This window comes from Canis lupus, chromosome 1 (genome assembly GCF_048164855.1).
Source record: "Canis lupus baileyi chromosome 1, mCanLup2.hap1, whole genome shotgun sequence".
Taxonomy (NCBI): domain Eukaryota; kingdom Metazoa; phylum Chordata; class Mammalia; order Carnivora; family Canidae; genus Canis; species Canis lupus.
In genome coordinates this window covers 72,658,330-72,676,869 of record NC_132838.1, presented here as the reverse complement: position 1 = coordinate 72,676,869, position 18,540 = coordinate 72,658,330, and the positions used below count along the sequence as shown (strand labels likewise).

Below are 18,540 nucleotides of genomic sequence, written 5' to 3'. Positions count from 1 at the left end.
TGCAAATGGTTTCTAACAAAAGCACCCTTTAATTATTCTTTCCTGCCAGAACCTGAAAAATAATACTCTAGAGCATAAAATTGTTAAAAAATTTGGTGAAGGTTTCCTTGAAATATTGAGTGAAACATAGAGATCTAGAAAGATGGTTGTGAAAATGCGGACTTTATAGCATATTTAATAGCCATTTTTGTTGGAGCCAAATGATAAATTCTGTTTTCTGAGTCTGACAAAACAAATGCAGGTACTATTTTCTTTGTGATAATATGCTTCCTAGATTCTGAAACATTTTCTCTTGAGTTTTATTTCATTTGCTCTCTCCACACTTTTGATTTTGAACTGCAGTGATAATCTTGGTATGAATAATAATTTACAGATTTTAAAAAATTGTGTATAAAACCCAATTTGATTTATGCATTTTGCTACATTTATTGCTCCTTTTAAAACTTTATACGTTTTAAGAAAATGCTTTTATTACAATTCTAATATTGAAATATTCAACATGTTAAAGGTAGGTACAAATTTTAAACTATTTAACAAAGTGCTTTACTGCTGTTTGTCTTTTGTGACAAAGGTCTGTTTTATATTAAGTTTATGATTTCTGGAAAACTAAGACTAATAAAAATTATCTGGCTCTTACTTAGACCTGTAACAGCAGCCGGTGACGGTGTTAGGCTTGACTCTGGAGACACCAGGATACAAAGCTTGGCAAAATGGCACAAGAGGAATCTAGAGAGGACTGAATCAAGGATCCCTTCACTTTGTAGGAACTACCCCACATTCAGCAAAATGGTAGGCTGCGGGCAGCAACTCTTATGCAACTGAGGCAACATGGCATTGAGTGGTTTCCCAGGCATTGGTGCCCTTGCCTCTTAGCGAAAGCGCTCTTGCCCTGTGAGAATTCATAACTAGTCTACATTTATATAGCTGTAATCTCTTACAATAGCTTCATTGATACTTGATCTCCATAGAAAAGCTTTATGGGTTCTAATGAGTCACTGCTCTTGAGGCACCAGTCGCCCTCCCTATCTGTGAGTGGCTTTGTGTCCTGTGTTGTACCGATTGTGCCTTTGGATGACAACTTACTTGAGAGATGGGGAGAGGCAGAGTAATTTATTAAAAGTAATTACAAAGAAACCAAACAAAAAGAGTCATTACAGCGCTATTAATATGCAATTCGTTATTTTATTGCTGTAATATTTAGAACTGGGTCTTATTTGGGGGTCTCCCTCTTTTCCTTGTAAGTCTCTAGCAAATACATAATTTATTAAATTCTCTGTACCCAGATCTCAAGTTAGATCGGTTTCACAAGATCTTGGCTTTTTCTGCCCACTCCACCCCACCCCTTTTTTAAAGCTGGACCAAGGAAGAATTGCTGATAAAATGTATTTTTGGTAGCCTCAGGAAAGAAGTCTTATCTGTATGATTTTATACCATTAAATTTTCATCTGTTCCGTAGATTTATTTTTTTAAGAATCTGCAGTTTAAAAAAATGTTCTAAGAATTTCAAGTGTACTGAAATCCCTTCCATTTTCGACTAGCACAACAGAGAAAATTAAAGTATAGTCATTTACTTACCCTAATGCACTTAATCACATATTTTAAAAAGAATCTGAATGGAACTATTAATGTAATAATAGCTGACACTTGTCATGTGTCAAGCACTGTTCTAAGTGCTTTGCATGTATCTGCTCATGTAAATGCACCATTTAAGTAGTACCACAAACTAGCAGTATACTGTGAGGATGTCGTAGACAGGGAGCAAACGCTGTGTGAAAGTAGGTGAGGTCTAAACAAATCAAATAATTGCTGCAGAAAAGAATGCTCCGAGCAAGATTTTTTAAAATTGTTTTTAAATCTGAGCCATTGACAACCCTAGACCACCAGCATTAAGCATACATTTCTAAATGAGGAAAATCCCAACCAGCAAGTATTTTGAAAACACTTGAAAGTGTGCAGATAATTACAGTGTTGTTGATTTTAGCAGATTCGATGCCAGCAGCCATCAGCTCTTCTATGCCATGAAAGATGAAAGCCATTTTAATATAAAACATGAGTTTGGCTGGAAAAGGGGGAGGCGGGCAGAGAATAATTTCGTGACTTTTTAGTTACTTTTATAGGAAGCATTAGTTACGTTCCTGTGATAGAATGCTTTACTTGGCAATTATTCTCATCTGAGGCATTTTAATGACTGCTGCTTTGTGCCTGGTATCATCTGGCACTAATAAGATGCGTTATTTTAGTAGCACCTACCGGTGTCAGTGTAGTTTAGGACCTGTTACGGTTTCCATTCATCTTCTCTTTTAGGAGGCAGACACTAGCATGTTCCTTGAAATATAACTAACCTGTATTTCATTTATATTTTGGATCTCTGTCTGCACCCAGCGAAAATGACACTCAAGCCTCATGTCTCCAGCACTTAGAGAGGGGCCCAATCACATGCAGCCTTGATAAATATTTGTTGAATGAATTAGATGAGTGAATCCCACTCAAGGCACTTACCTTATGAAGTCACACCTGGCTGTTAACATTTATAAGAAATTGTAACGTCCCAGTTTTTATTTAATTATTTTGTTCTTTAATGACAGTGGTTTTTGTGAAAGCACATTTGGTAGAGCTTTCCTGGTTGTCATGGGTCATCTTTTTCATCCCTTCTGTAAAGAGGTCTCAGAGCCGGGAAGGCCGGACCTGGTCCCAATACCGCCACCTAATTGTGCTCCTTGAGTTTGTCACTTGACTTTTGTTTCATCTGAAAATCCTTTCATTTAATAGGCCAGTTAGGCCAGTGTACATTAATTATAAAATTAATGAGTATGTTTGGCCTTGATTCTTTCATATAGTTTTATTGTATATTTTTTCTTTTGTCCATTTTCAGTATTTAGAAGGCTTGTATTTTTGTTCTAACGGTTACTTTGTCATAATAATAGATTTCGGTCTCTCTTCTTCACTTTTTTTTCTCTTGTGTGTTGATTTCCTGCTGTGAGCAGTAGTGAAATTAGATATTAACCTTTTTTGCCCCTCCTCTCTTTCTGTCATGTGACTTGAAATATTGTCTTATTGCTTCCAGATAAGTATCTTGAACATGGTCAACAAGATGATTGTATTGTTTATATATTCTTCCCTCTTCCTCACTTTTTTGATAGTTGCATTAGATTTATGATGTCAGAGCATGAAGAAATTAAATACTTGATACTCTTTGCTTTATAAAATCACAGAATTTTAATTTGCAAGTAAATCCATAATGCTAATCAGCTGCCCTCATATAACTGACCTTCAGAGATTTTGGTGTTTTTTTGTTTTGTTTTGTTTTTTAGATTTTTATTTATTTATTCATGAGAGACACAGAGAAAGCCAGAGAGGCTGAGACACAGGCAGAGGGAGAAGCAGGCTCCATGCAGGGAGCCTGACGTGGGACTTTATCCTGGGTCTCCAGGATCAGTCCCTGGGCTGAAAGTGGCAGTAAACCGCTGAGCCACCCAGGCTACCCAGATTTTGGTTTTTTGAAGCTAGTTCTAGAGTGGATTCCTCAGGATGGAGCTTGGGACAACTACATTTCCTGAGTTCTTGAATGTTTGTAAGTTTGTGCTCTTTCCACACAGTTCAACTAGATAGAAAATTCTTGATTCATGTTTTAAGTATCTTGAGCATGTTACTCCATTGTCTTGCTGCTGGTCTCATTTCTGTCCCTCAAAGTGACTTGGTCTTTTCTCCTGGACACCCAGATATTTTTTGTTAAATTCCAAAAGTGTTATTTGAATATGTCTCGTTATGGGTTAGTTTTCTCAGTTGTCAATTGGCTTTTGGGCTTTATTTTCCTCATTTGTAAAATGAGAATAGTGGTAACCTTTTTTGCTGCTAAAGAGAGTGAATTTGAAGACTAGCTAGGATACTGTATATAAAACACTTTAAATTTTTTACTTTCTTCTTATTCTTCAAAGTCCCATGTTAGGAACTTTAGAATTTAGAGTACTTCATTTTATGGGTAGTTGGATTTGAGTTGGCTTTATATTTGTGAGAAATCTAAACAGACCCTCTGAAGTCTTTTGTCTGCATCTAAGCAGTATATAAATGCTCACGGATTCCATGTGGTAAACAGGCTGTCTGTGCCCATGCATGGAGAACTACTGGCCTCAAAGCAGTGGTGCTTTTTGAAAGTCTCTCATGTAGAAAACTCCTTCTCCGTTTTATTCCTCATACACTCTTGCCTGAAATTGGTTAGTTTCCCACACAAAACTGGGCTGACATGATCAGGGTTTGTAAAATAGCACTGTACACAGAAAAAAAAAATAGAACTCTGTTTTTCAGATAATGAAAGCTGAAAATCCAAGTCAGTTCTATTAGCCAGCATGTTTTCTTGGATTTGTTATACATAAGACCTGTGTAAGAAGCTGCTGGAAAATACCAGAGAAACAGGAGATGTCATTTGTGGCCATGAGAGATAAAACACACACATATCAAAGATCATTTACAAAGCAGCATGTAATAAATAAATCGAAACCAGTGTAGCATAAACTAAGGAGTATATGATGCATTTTACCCGAGGCTACCCTGGACTCAAGTTTCCATGCCTGGGCCTTGTTTGGATAAAGCAACCCTTTACATGTGCAGCATGGAAGTTATGGTGGGTATTGGGTAACTGAATTAACTGAATCCATTTTTATGCTTTTACCTGATTTGTAAGCACAGATAGGGATTTGATTGACATACATATAAATAATGTTAGTGTCTTTATTTGAATATGAGATTTTTAAAAATAAATTCATCCATGTTTCGCAAGTAAGGCTGGAACCTATCATAGAAATTCTGCTGACACTTATGAATCGGGATGATTTGAAAACCCAAGCTAGAAATACAGTACTGCATATAATTCCATGTATAACACATTCCTTATTCTATATTTATTTGAACACTTACTAACTTCACTGCATTTTTACAACATACAAAGCCCTGAATAAGTATAAAAGTATAAAGTACAGAGATGAATGGAAAACAGGCGCAAAAGAGTTTACAGTTGAATGTAAAAAACTATAAAATAGAAAACAGGATTGAATCAAATGTCAGTGGTACAACAACAGGTATGAATGTAGAGCAGTTTGGATCTCTGTGAGGAAAGGGAGTCCTCTCACTGTGGGCTTTTTGTATGATCTGTAAGTCTTTTCCAGGTTTATAGCAGAATACAAATATTCCAGTATATTCAACTTTTGTTATTTTGTAGAATTGATACCATCATTTGAGTTCTCAAAATTCTGATTGTGAGAACATACTGAAACTGGGAAGTTAGTATTTCCCTGTGGCTCATATGCAGTCAGAGTCCTGCAGGAGAGATCAGGCTACCTCTGGATTTGAGGACGTGGAGTTTTTAATCTATCTCACTCCGTTTTTTTTTTTTTTCCCTTTTACTTGCATTAAGTTTTAGGGGTTTTCCCTTCCCTAAACATTTGGTTTTAAGGCAAAATGAGAAATGAGAATGTTTCAGAATTAGATTTGGTGACTGCAAGTTCTAGAGCTCTTTAGTTTCCTCCTGTGATTTTTGAGTGTTATATTCTGTCATTTAAAAAGCATCCCACTGTGTTCACCACAGATTTAGCATGACCTGCTTTTAAAAAAAATATTAAAAATTATATGCCCCTTTTATCTGTCTGATGAGTACAAATAAACTCGTCAGATGGGCCACAAAATGGCATTAAGTGCATATCCAAATACTTTTAACGTGCTACATCCCTATAAATCAAGAAACATTTTTCCGAGTGTTAAATTCTGTTTTTAAAAAAAGTTTATTTATTTATAAGATTTTACTTATTTATTCATGACAGACACAGAGGGAGAGAGAACGAGAGACAGAGATACAGGCAGAGGGAGAAGCAGGTTCCACCCACACAGGGAGCCTGACATGAGACTAGATCCCGGGTCTCCAGGATCACACCCTGGGCTGAAGGCGGTGCTAAACCACTGAGCCACTGGGGCTGCCCAAGAATTTATTTATTGAGAGAGAGCACATGTGTGCACATACAAGGCTGGGTGCAAAGGGAGAGGGGGAAGCAGGCTCCCCACTGAGCAGGGAGCCTGATGCGGGGCTAGGTCCCGGGACCCTGGGCAGGGTTAGGCAGATGCTTAACTACCTGAGCCACCCAGGCTCCCCTCAGAATGTTAAATTCTAAATCATAGGCATGTGAAGGTTCAGATTTCATATGTATGAAGCAGGAAAACAAACTGTAGTAGTTAATATCAAGGAAACTACGTAAAGTGGGAAAAGATCTTTTCATAGAAGAAGCAACAGTTATTTTTTGTGGCCCATTTATAACTGAAAACCATAGAGTTAGTTTTCTGTGGTATTTTTCATTTGGTGTCCCAGAAAAATTCATGATCTCCATGAGGAACAGGAGAAGTCAATGAGGAACAGCAGAAAGAATCTAGAAGAGAAACCAGTCACAGCTCTGGATTGTGTTTGTGCACAATTTGGTTTCTGATTTTTTTCTCCTTAACTATCAGCCACACAGGCTTTAGTTTTTAGTGTTGAAGGCACAGCTTTAACGTTTATTCCTCACAGTAATGGTAAAGGTTGCTGAGTGCTTCCACAGACAACAGAAGATAGTGGTTCTGATTCTCTTTTAGCAGGTTTATTGAGTTTTATGTCCTATATCTTTTATATGCCACAAAAGTGGCCCATATCCAGTTTGTTGAGTTTTAAGACGTACAGTGTGCAGCCATCACCACAGTCCAGTTTTAGAACATTTCCATCACTAGAAAGTTCCCTTATGTCCATTTGTGGTCAGTCCCCATCCCCACTCCCAGCCCCAGGCAACTACTAATATGCTGTCTTTAGAGTTATGCCTTTTCTGGAAATTTCCTATAAATAGAATCTACACACTTTAGTCTTTTGGACTTAGCTTTTTTCATTTATCATCCTGTTTTGAGGTTGGGCAGTATTGCATGTATCGGTGTTGGGTCCTTTTTATGACAATTTATCCTGTTGTGTGGATGTACTGTGTTTTGTTGATCTGTTTACTAGTTGACAGACATGTAGAGTTTTTGCAGTTTTGGCTTCCTATGAATAGTGTTTAACTGCCTTCATGTAGACATACTTCTCTTGGGTAGATACCCAGACCTGGCATCTCTTGACCAAAGGGTAGGAGTGTGTTTAACTTTCCAAGGAACTGCAAACTCTTTTCTATAGTGGCCTGTAGCAGGTCACATTTCTGCGAGTAGGTTTCAGGTTCCCAGTTTCTCTGTCTCCTCATCATCACTTGCAATTGTCAGACTTCTTTATTTTAGCCATTTTCATGAGAGTTGAACCATGCCTTCTGTACTTAATGCTTTTTTTTCTCGTGACGACCTGAAGGTATCTGCATACCCTAATGTTCTTTTGTCCTCCCTTTTATGGATCAGAAGGCAGTAGAACAGGAACCGGAAAATCTAAATGTCTTGCCCAAGATCCCCAAATGAGTCACTGAGCTTTGAGTCCTCATGCATCAGTTGGAGACAGAGCAGCCTGTTTCTGTTCCAACTCCTGGCTGCCTGTGACTCAGGGTCCTCTTTGTCTTCATAGCCTTGTTGGGTGTGGCTTTCTTTTGATCTTTGTTGAATGATCCATTCTTATCCTTTCTGGAATTTGGTCTGATGAAATGCAGTTGTTTTCTGCAGAGATGTGCTGATTTCTTGGAGAGGTGCTCCTTCGCTGTAGGACACAGGCCTTGGGTGCCTCAGGCCTGGCTCCTCAGGTGGCCCCTGGTGACTGCTACCGCTTGTCATCCTGTCCACAGGGGTAGATTCTTGGCCTCACCAGAGCTTTGTGGGAGTTAGGTTAAGTGACTTATCTAAAACAGCTGGCAGGTACTAAATATTTAATGCATCTTACAGCACCTCTTCAAATGCCTGTGAAAGTCTGATTACCTTATGGTGTGGATAGTAACACCAGTCATTTGGGTTTTTCTTCTCTGATAGCGAGACAGGAAAACATTCTTAAAGTTATTTACTAATTAAAAAAGATCAGCCAGGGTTTCTTACTGTTCTTTGGTCTGCAGCAAATGTAGCAATAGTATTTTTACAAGTTTGTATGTTTTGTCCCAGTCTCCTGGCTTTATTCTAGAAGACTCACGCTATTTCTCAGAGCTACTGTAGCATTTCATCAGCCTCTTTCTCCAGTTTGTCCAGACTGGAAGCTCTCAAAGTGCTCTTTTGGCTGTAAAATCTGTAGTCTAGCAAAGCTCTGTTTTAGATCAACTATAATTCTTTCTTTCTCTCAATATGTCCTCCTTGCTTTTGTATCTTTAAGCCAAACTATTTTGATACAAAGTTCTTTTAAGGCTAGTGGAGCTTATTCAAATGCCCAGCTAATGAAAGGCACTTAACATGGGGCACATCTTGCCCTCTGTGGTCACTTTACAGGGCATGGAAGGTTCCATTACCTCTGTTACCTTTTGCTACATTGGGTTGCAGTGTTTCATTTATTTCATGACAAAAAGTGAGTTCTAGTATAGGTAGTTTGTGAAATGATTTTCTCTGAAATGACTCTTGGTCATGTTGAGCTTCTAAATGTTAAAGGGAACATGGGGGACACCTGGGTGGCTCAGTTGGTTAAGTATCTGACTCTTGATTTCGGCCCAGGATCCTAAGATCAAGCCCCACATGGGGCTGCACGCGGGGTGTGAAGTTTGCTTGGGATTCTCCCCCGGTGTCCTCCGCACTTGTGGTCTCTCTCTCCCTCCCTCTAATAAATAAAGAAGGGAACATGGCTTTTAGATCTGTGAAAATCTCATCTTGGTCTTATGCTGCCACACAGAATGTGGGGAGGAACTAAAGGTTGAGAACTTTAGAGAACTATAATTATCACCACCACCAAGGAGCTGCCTAAAATAACTTCAGGTTATAAGTCAAGCACCTGGAGGAGTGTGCTGGTGACTGTAACATTGAGAAAGCCACTTGAGATCCTAAACACTTGAATGTGCCAGACCACAGGAGAAGAAACGGGGTTGGGTTGGGGGGAATGTCGCATGGTAAGTTGAGTAACTCCAGTTTCACCTTAGGACTTTATTGGGAGGCTGGACAGGACTGAGCTGTTAGACTCAGGGAAGACCTTCCAGCTTCTTGAAGGCCAGCCTTAGTCTTAAAACGTGAGAACATGGAGGCCCCAAGAAGCTCCGGGTCCCAGGCTGGGATCAGAGCCCAAAGCTGTCCCTTTGTTTTGCTCTTTTCAGCTGAGCAGTTCCCCAGAGCAGGAGGTAGGGTCAGAGCAGCCTTGGGTTCCAGGGAGGAGAAATGGATCACCGGGGCTTTGTTATGTTGTAGGCCATGGAAACCTGAGGGAGGCCCAGAAAGAAGATCTGGTAGACTTGGGATGTCCCTACATGCCATCCCTTGTCACCTCTAGAAACATGTGCAGATGAGGGCCTTTTCCTAGCGTACGGAGGCTTGGGTAGGCACAAATGTGTCAGATGTTGAGGGCTCAGTCATTTCCGAGTGTGGAGAAAGTTTGCTTTTCATGTTAAAGCAGTCAATTTTACAAGGCACAGATTATATGAATTTTGTGATTCTTATCACAGTCTAAGCAACGGCAACATGAAATGTGGTGATAGTCTTTCAATCTAGACGTAATGTGACTGGATAAATAACTAGTCATTTTATTCTGGAGTGCAGGGAGGGTACACCCACGAATGCCTTTTCTTTAGTCTGTGCAGATATCTTTTATGTTGATGTGATTTATTCTAAAATGCAAAGCTGCTTTCCATGTTCACACATATTCCTACCTTGATGTACTGCAAACATTTTTCTTCAGTCTCTCTCACTTAGCCCATAGTTTACAGGCCAAATCAAACCACCTCCATCACCAAAAGCAGTATTGATAAAACGAATGCTGAACTTGGATTATGAAAGGTTTAGTTCCCAGAACTCGCTGTACTGCTGGCAGGGCAAAGTGAGTAGGAATATTCTGGTTTAGGGGGAAAAAAACTGCTTGTATTTTTTTCAACTGGCAGATAAAGAATGATAGTGCCCAAAATGTGCAGGTGGAAATGGAACATGGAGGCAGCCCGGGTGGCTCAGCAGTTTAGCGCACCTTCGGCCCGAGGTGTGATCCTGGAGACCCTGGATTGAGTCCCACATGGGGCTCCCTGCATGGAGCCTGCTTCTCACTCTACCTGTATCTCTGCCTCTCTCTTTCTCTGTCTCTCATGAATGAATAAATAAAGTCTTTAAAAAAAAAAAAAAAGGAAATGGAACATGGGCACAGAGCTGCTTCAGACTTGCAGAAGGTGCGCCGCCCCCCCCCCCCCCCCCTCAGCAAAATGAAAGAGGCTGGAGAGAAGGCACAGGGTGACAGTCCTGTGGTGCTCGTCTCACATACTTTGAGTCTTCACTAGAGATTGAGCCACTGACTTGGTCAGCAGTAGCATTACCCAATCTTGGAGGACCGGATTATCATAACAAATCTAAATGATGCTGAACTGTCTCCCGACAAAGGATTACTGTTGTACCAGCACGCACACATAACTTGGATGGTGTGCATGCAGGTGCACACGCACACATTTACCTGTTCCATTGGCCTTTGACCTGCAAGCAGGGGAGGTGAGGGTTGAGACCTGCTGTTGTGACCACTGTCTCCATCTTAGAGGGAAGCTGCAGGCGCAGTTTCCAGAACTGGCGCTGTTTGTGTCTGACTCTGACTCATGCTCCCAGAGAACTGCCCTGTGCATAATGCAAAGTCATTGTCATCATGAGCCATCCTAGGGAGAGGTTCAATGGAAAAAGTGAAGGTGGAGCAAACCAGGCCTGGAACAGGAGGTGAAAGATATGTTTTTTGTTTGGTTTTGCTGAACTTCATAGTCACTTTTTTGAAAACTGCAGTAATCCTATGGGGTTTGGGATAATAGAGAGGAAATCGGACTTGTTGCTGCAGGATTCCTCTTGTGTTCAGATTCTTAAGGCAGTAGGAGGAGAGGAGAGTAAAATAACCCTAAGTGCTGTAGATTTTGAACACATATTCATAATTTCTCAGTTTTTAATTTTTTGTGTCAAACCTATTTTGTGATCATGCACTATTACAGAGAGGAGGGGGGGAATGTGTGATAGACCTATGTGAACTTGGGTATTCTAATTACTTGTCTTCAAAATGATTTTCCAAGAGGGCGAGGCATGTCATTTACATGAGTGTTAAGAATAAAGAAGTTATCTCTATGCTATTCTTGGTGGGACTTTTTCCTGTCCTTTTTTTCCTGAAAAACTGTTACTAGCATTATCTGGAAACACTTCCTAATTTTTTAAAGACCATTCTTTATAGTAAATCTTAATATCAAGAATAATTGAAAAAAAAAAAAAAGAATAATTGAAAATTGGGGCTCCTGGGTGGCTCAGTCGGTTAAGCCTCTGACTCTCAGTTTCATGGCTTAGGTTATGATCTCAGGGTTGCGAGACCGAGCTCAGAGTTTGGGTTCCACCTTCAGCAGGGAGTCTGCTTGGGATTCTTTCTTCCCCTCTGCCCCTCCTGCTTGTGTTCTCTCTCTCTTTCTTTCTCTCAAATAAATAAATCTTAAAAAAAAGAATTGAAAATTAAAATAGCTATTTTAACAATAGCTCAGTAGAAAGAATTCATGTGTCAGAGCATTTACTTCCCAAGCAGTTTTCTGACTCTAGTTTTCTTAGCAAGAAAAATGTTAATCTGTTGTGGATGGACACTTTTTTTCCCTTTTCCCAGAACACGTGTGGTTTCCACTAACTTCTTTCTCCACCCACCTGTGGAGGTGGCCACAGCTGATGCCTCTGGGTCATCTCTGCTCCTAGAATGGAACTGAAAGTGTTCAGTACATTTCCCCCACTGCTGTTGTCCTTCACAACATGGAAATCGTAGACAGGTGGACGGAAATCCCATCTTTGTCCTTTACTAGTTTTTTTTTTTTTTTTTTTTTTAACCTTGGACAGACTAGCCTGTGTAAGCCTCAGTTTCCTCATCTGTAAAATAGTTACTATGAAGCATTTAGTGAAGAGCTACCACTGTCTCATTGCTTACTGACAGTAGTTATTAATGTTATTGGTGATGGGCTTTTCCATTACTGTTGTCAGAGGTTAAAGTCATTTACCATCTGTGGTGTATTAGAACAGAAGGAGGCCTGAGAAGCAATAGGGTAGGTCAAGAAATGTAGCCACAGAAGAATGGCCATGTTTGGAACATCAGCCTGGTGTCTGTGGGCCAGCTGGAGTGTCCCCCAGCGTGAAGACCAGGGAGGCAGCCGTTACTTCTTTGGCAGGTCTCAGCAATACCTAGAGGTGCACCTCTCTCCTAAGCTGACGCAGGAATCTGCTCTGTGGAGCTGCTCTGCCCCAGGCAGTTACTGCCTTGGGTTCTGTTGGAAGTTTCCGCTAGGCTCTTCCAAGAAAGTTTTAGTTGAAGTCCTTAGTGGCGGTTTTATTGATTTGGGTTGAGGTCTTAATTAAAGTCATCTCAGTTGGCAAGAAGTCTGGCCATCCAGAAATACCATGCTTGCTGGTAGCTGAGCGCTGTAGATTTTCAGGAAGTTTTCAAAAACAAGTGTTAAGATATCCCCGTCCCTCAGCAACTATAGAGGTCTGAGTGTACAATAACTATTATTCTTATGTAGAGCTGGCTCTGAATAGTGAGTTTCCCTAGGCGCAGACTTACTAATAGAAACCCACTTAGACACTGAAGAAATGGGCTGAGTGTTTGTCTCAACTATGAGTGATGTATTATGCATGATTTAAAAAGGCTTCTCAGAATGTCCTTGTTTATGTAAATCAAGAATCAATATTTTTTAGAAAGAAGTTTTTATAGATAAGCCATCACATTATTTGATAATCAGACATCATTTTCAAGTAGTTAAAAGGGTCATTGGACAAAACCCAGTGGACTGACGTTGCTTCCTAATTGCTAAGGATTGAAACTCCACATGCCCTCTAAATTATGAACAGGCTTGAATTTTTTATGGGAAAGAAATTATTTTTTTATGTAGGATAATTTTCATGTCAAACGTTCTGTTAGCCAGCTAGCTCTATCAGATTATACAGGTTGCCACTTTTACTCACCTGATCCCTACTTTTCCTCTGTGAGGTTTATTTTAAATGGGATGAGCACTGGGTGTTATTCTATATTTTGGCAAATTGAACACCAATAAAAAATAAATTTATAAAAATAAATAAATAAATAGAGATAAAAGAATGAGAGAGAAAGTAGGTTTGGAACGAGGGGAATGAATCATGAGAAAACACTGCTGGTCCTTTTCATTCATCTTTGGCATTCTTGGAATGTTCTTACCTCTGTTGACAGAGAGCAGTGGTTCAGCTGCAGGCTTGCTTGCAGTATGGCGTTGTGGGGCCCCCTGAGGAGGAGGCCACTGGAACATTTTCCCCATTCTCCTGGGCAGTGCTGTACCTTTCTGTGAGTGGTGAGATGTACCTGGAAGGATTTCGTAGGCCCACGGAGCACCCCTCAGCGGATACGGCTGCAGCAGTGTGCAGATGTGCATTCGCGTGGCCCTGTGTGAGTGCTGCCTGCCCCAGACCTGGTGTGTTTCTACTCCCAGGGCAAGGCGGGGGGGGCTGCCGTGCTAGCAGAGTGTGTTGGCCAGTTTGTCTGTCAGTGTGTGTCTCTGAGCGCAGGGACGGTGCTGGTAGGGAGAACAGTACTATTGCTTCTGAAAATTGAGGAAATACTCAAGAGTACCGGGAGAGAGGAGGATAAATATAGCATTTCCGTTTTCCTGTCCATTCTACTGTTTTCCACAGCATTTCATTTTTCATAAGATGGAGTTTTATCCTGCCAGCTTTAATAGAAAATAATTGCATACCATTTCTATCAGATTGGCCTTCTTACCCTTATGTACTTACTATTATTTTTTTTTCCCCTATTCAGAAACTTTTGTGCTTGGACGTTTAAGGTGGTCCTAAGATGCTTACCTTCTAGACATGGCCCATGTGCCGCAGCTTCCGGCGAGACCTCTGTGAGTAGGTGGCAGGGACAGTCTTGGCTGTGGATGGTCAGGAAATTCCAGATACTGACTAACCTGTCCTTGCTCTTATTTCTTCCATGACCCGTGTCCTCAAGGGTCGTTCTATGTGCTTGTCACCCTGCCCCTTTCATCAGTGAGCAGTTCCACAGCACTGAGTCATGGCCCCAGAGTCTGTTCTTCATGCACAGGAGCAGTGCCAGATACCATCCAGTCCGTTGTCCCTCTGAGAAGGGCTCTGTCGTGAGTCTGCAAGGCAAAGCTAGCACACTGGCTGTAAGGCCCTGCCCAACTGAGTAAAGTGGAAAGTTTTTATTTAGTAGGTGCTTGGCAGAAGTTGACTTAGTAGGAGCTGGAAGAGAAAGGCAAGATAGGTCGTCTTAGGGCATCATACACGGTGTGCCTGTTTACCAGACTGAGGGTTTTTCATTATGTAAAATTATTAAGTTGATACCGAGTTTAACAAATAAAACTGAACTTTGAGGTTTGGGAGGTAAGTAAGTGGCTTGTATTAGATTTTCAGCGCATTAACTGAATATAAGCATTTCCCTAGTTTCCCATTTCTTAATTGTTCAGTGTCCTTTAGCATGCTTAGCCTAGTGCCTGGCCTAGGCTTGCCCATTACAAAGGTCCTATGTTCATAGGGCAGTGGACTCTGTGTTAGCAGGCCCCAGCACTGCCCCTGCCGGCAGCATGCAGTAATAAGTAAGCTACTCGTGGTCACCAGCTAATAGGGCCATGACCCGGTTTGAACTCCATAATGAGGAAAGAGCAGATTTATTTGCTCCCCCTGCACGCCTCCCTCCCCCCACCTCATACTCTTTTATTATCTTTAAGAGGAAATTGAATAGCAAAATTCTGCATTCTCATAATGTTAATGGCCTGATGTCATTTTTTCCAGTTTGGAGTCAAGAAAGAGGGACAACTAAAACAGATTGAACATTGCGTAGCTGCCCAGGGCTTCAGCTGGAGGCTCTATGAATGTGTGTATATGTATGTTTTTAATGGCTTGTGTTAGGTGTCGTGTGTATAATGTAAAATTCTAATAAATTAGCCAAGTTGTGCAGTCATCACCAGAATCCAGTTTTAGAACGTTTCCATCATCCCTAACAGACCCTTGGCACCCGTTAGCAGTGACTCCCTGCTCCCCCCTATCCCCTGGTTTTGGGAAACCAGTAACCTACTTTTTCTCTCTATAGAATGGCCTTCCTGGACTTCTCATATCAGTGGAATCCTACAGTAGGTGGGGTGGCCTTGTACATTTGACTCCTTTCACTTAGCATAATGATCTTGGGATTCATCCATGTTGTAGATCATATCAGTACATGCTTGTTTGTTTGTTTGTTCCTTTTGACTCCTGAGTAGTATTCCATTGCATGGATAGACATTTTGTCTGTCTGTCTGTTCACCAGTTGATAGACATTGGGGTTGTTTCCAATTTGAGGCTATGGTAGATACTGCTCCTATAAAGACTCACACAAAATTTTGGGTGGATATGTGTTTTCAGTTTTTTTGTGTAGGCACCTAAGTGTCTTTAACAGTAAATTTATGTGTAACTTATTAAACAACCAGATTGTTTTCCAAAAAAAACTATACCCTATTACATTCCCCAGTGATGTATGAAGTTTCTAGTTTCTCCAATGCTCTTACCATCTGCTACGTTTAAGGAATAACCTTAAGCTTTAGCTCTTGATTTGATACTCTTATGCACAAAAGAAAGGTAGAAATTATAGTATTTAGGGTTTTTTGCATTTTTTCAAGCCTTGTTAACACTTGTTAACTGAAATTGTAGTCCTTGGTACTCTGTCTTCTCTAATCTCTGGGCTCTACCACCAGTTAGTGGTGCAGTAGTTTGACAGTGTTCCATTTAATTATGTGGGGTTTTTTTGTAGATTGATAGAAGTATGGAGGGGTGTGTGTGTGTGTGTATGTGTGTGTGTGAAAGAGAGAGCAAGAGAGATGTTAATTGTCTCAACATTAAATTAGTTTACTGTGAGAAGGGATTTCATTTTGTGTACTTTTCTTTGTTAGCTTCTCTTTTGTTCACACCAAAGGTTGCATGTTTATGTTTTTAATTATATACATTGTCTTAATATACAGTAGACACATGGGTCTGTTGAGCCGTATTTTATGGTGCTTTAAATAATCAAATGATAAGTTTTCTAGTTTATAGAATTAGGTAGCTTTTAGAGGTTCTTTTTAAAGATCTTTTGTTTATTCATTTGAGAGAGAGAGCAAGGAGAGGGAGAAGCAGGCTCCCTACTGAGCCAGGGAGCCCCCTGTGGGGCTGCATCCCAGGACTCTGGGATCATGATCCAAGCCAAAGACAGATGCTTAACTGACTGAGCCACCCAGGCACCCCAGCTTTTAAGGGTTCTTTATTAAAAATGCAAGTAGGAGTATTTGTATGAACCATTTTAATAAAGGCTATTTCCCAAGGCCTCACATAAGTTGTACAGGAAGAATTTATCACATCATTTGACATGGAAGGGATTACTGTGTACTCTCAAGACCAAATGATAAAAGTTGCTTATTATTTTTGTTTATTCTAGGATTTGCAGGTATGTTTTATTCTGGTGGTGAGCTTATCAAATAAACATTTTTCCAACCAAGTCTTGGTTAGTTATGACCGAGCCTCCTAGGTGGGCTCTGTGGCTGCTCCTTAGGTGCCCCAGGATACGTACCACAGGCCTGCTGGTCTTTTGAACAATTTGTGCTTGTCCAGAGTTGGTTTTAGCAGTGACTGCGTAAAGACAATGTGTTTTCGGGGTAGGAGACCCTGACCTCCCAAGAGGAAAGGATGAGGGGTACCCTAGTCCCAAGTGACAGAGATGTTCTCATATGTTCTGATAGCTGAGGAGCCTGGCTTCCATTTCTGTTTTGGCACTTTGACATGTGGGGGAGTAGTTTGGTATAAAGAAACAGTTCTCATGGGCAGAACCAGTCCCAGGGGATGAAGTGGGTATCACAGCAGTTGTGGGGGGGGTGCTCTGGGCCTGTAGCGGCTAAGTACAGGAATAGTTTGCCTGGGGTGCATAGCACTTTCCAGCGTGGTGGGGAATGTGCTGCTTCCTGCACTTCTTTAGGGGCCTGCCAGAGAGTTAGGTGAAAATCCCAATATTGGAGCTTAGACCTGACTCTTTCATATGCATGGTTTTAATATTTACTGAATTTTCTGAGAATGTGACTGCCAGGTAAATCTGAGAGGATTGTATTTTGTTGAATTTTCCCCCAAATGCTTGCCATTTCAGAAAACTTTGTCCTCAGTGGGAGTGCTTTTGTGTCTGAGTAACTACACAGCATGCTTGATTCAGTTTGCATTAATAGCTGTGTGTTTATGGGGATTCTTCAGGCCTCTTATTGCTTCCTTATGTCTTCTAGGGTTAGCAGGCTTGTAAATACCGAAATCCACATTAATGCATCCGGACCCACTTTCCTTTTAATTCTCCTTTATGTTACAGATGGGACATTCTATTAAGGTCTCCCTCCCATTATGTGTATTATGTGTGTTGGGATATCTAAGAATTTCTTTTCAAGATAGTTTTAAAAATGAGGCATTATTTCTGGTACCGTGAGAGCCATTGGTTCTACGTTACAACAGGCTTTGGGTCTGTATTACAGGTATATGTGGAAGGGAGTGGCAGAGCTAATGGGAGGTAGTAGAAGCTCTCAGAGGGTGCAGGGGGAGCAAAGCTTGCAGATACCTGTGGAGGGCGGGATGCTGCATGTCACTGAGCTGTGCTCCTTTGCTGTAAATTGCAAAGGGCTGTGAGCTCTGTAGTACTTCCTAGGACTGCTTGTTGCCCTCATCAACACAGAACCCTCCCCATCACTGTGTACCCCCTCAGTGGGGCATGGCGGGCATCATGAGGCTAGTCCCGTATTTCTGAGAAGCGATGTGGTAGGGAGGCACAGGGTAGGATGGGGGGTGAAGAACTGAGCTGTTGGGCCTCATGATATTACTGAATTCCTTGCGGGTGTTGCGTAGATGCACACATTCAGTCATCTTAGCAGTCTCTGTTTTCCTGGCCTTTGCCCTTTTGTCTGCGTGTGTTCCTGACGAGGAGCTGTGCCCCTGATACACACTGGAGCAGCCCCTTGGAGCCTGTGCTTTCTCAGCAAGGCGGTGACTAGGAGCTTTCTCATGTAAGTGCCCTCCATGTGTGGGCCATTCCCCTTCCTGGACACTCAGACACCTGCCATCCTGTCCTGCCCCCAGGCCAGTCACTCTTCGTCCCTGGGTTTGAGAGATGTGCCGTTTTACCAACTCCTCACGATTTTAGCACGATTCAGGTTTGCGGATTTTCTAAAGTAATTATTCTCCTTCATTTGTTAGTGATATTTTGGACATTTCAGTGCTATAAGCATCTTCTCCAGGGCCACCAGGAGGAAAAAGGTTAATTCAGCCTTTTCATGGAAGTTGAAGGAGTTAGAATTAATTTTAATTCAATTTTATGTGTAGTAACCAAGTCCACTGTTAATGGAACTACATGAATTTCTGCTTAGCCTTGCATAGGTCTCTGAGAGTTTCTTGGTCAAATATGAGTGACCCCACAGGATGGCCTGGGCTACGATGTGCCCCCCACAGGACTGA

At 41.2% G+C, this 18,540-nt stretch overlaps 1 protein-coding gene across 49 annotated transcripts in view; it reads left to right on the top strand.

Annotated features, from left to right (window-relative positions):
- The window catches only part of AOPEP (aminopeptidase O (putative)), a 332,941-nt gene that overhangs the window by 262,072 nt on the left and 52,329 nt on the right, over positions 1-18,540 (top strand). For 6 of the 49 annotated variants that reach the window (XR_012035372.1, XR_012035374.1, XR_012035365.1 and 3 more), the window contains one exon: positions 642-789. The exons of the other annotated variants lie outside the window; for them this stretch is intronic. The gene's annotated coding sequence lies outside the window, so the exon portion shown is untranslated. The remainder of the gene's footprint in view (positions 1-641; positions 790-18,540) is intronic. 49 annotated transcript variants of the gene reach the window in all.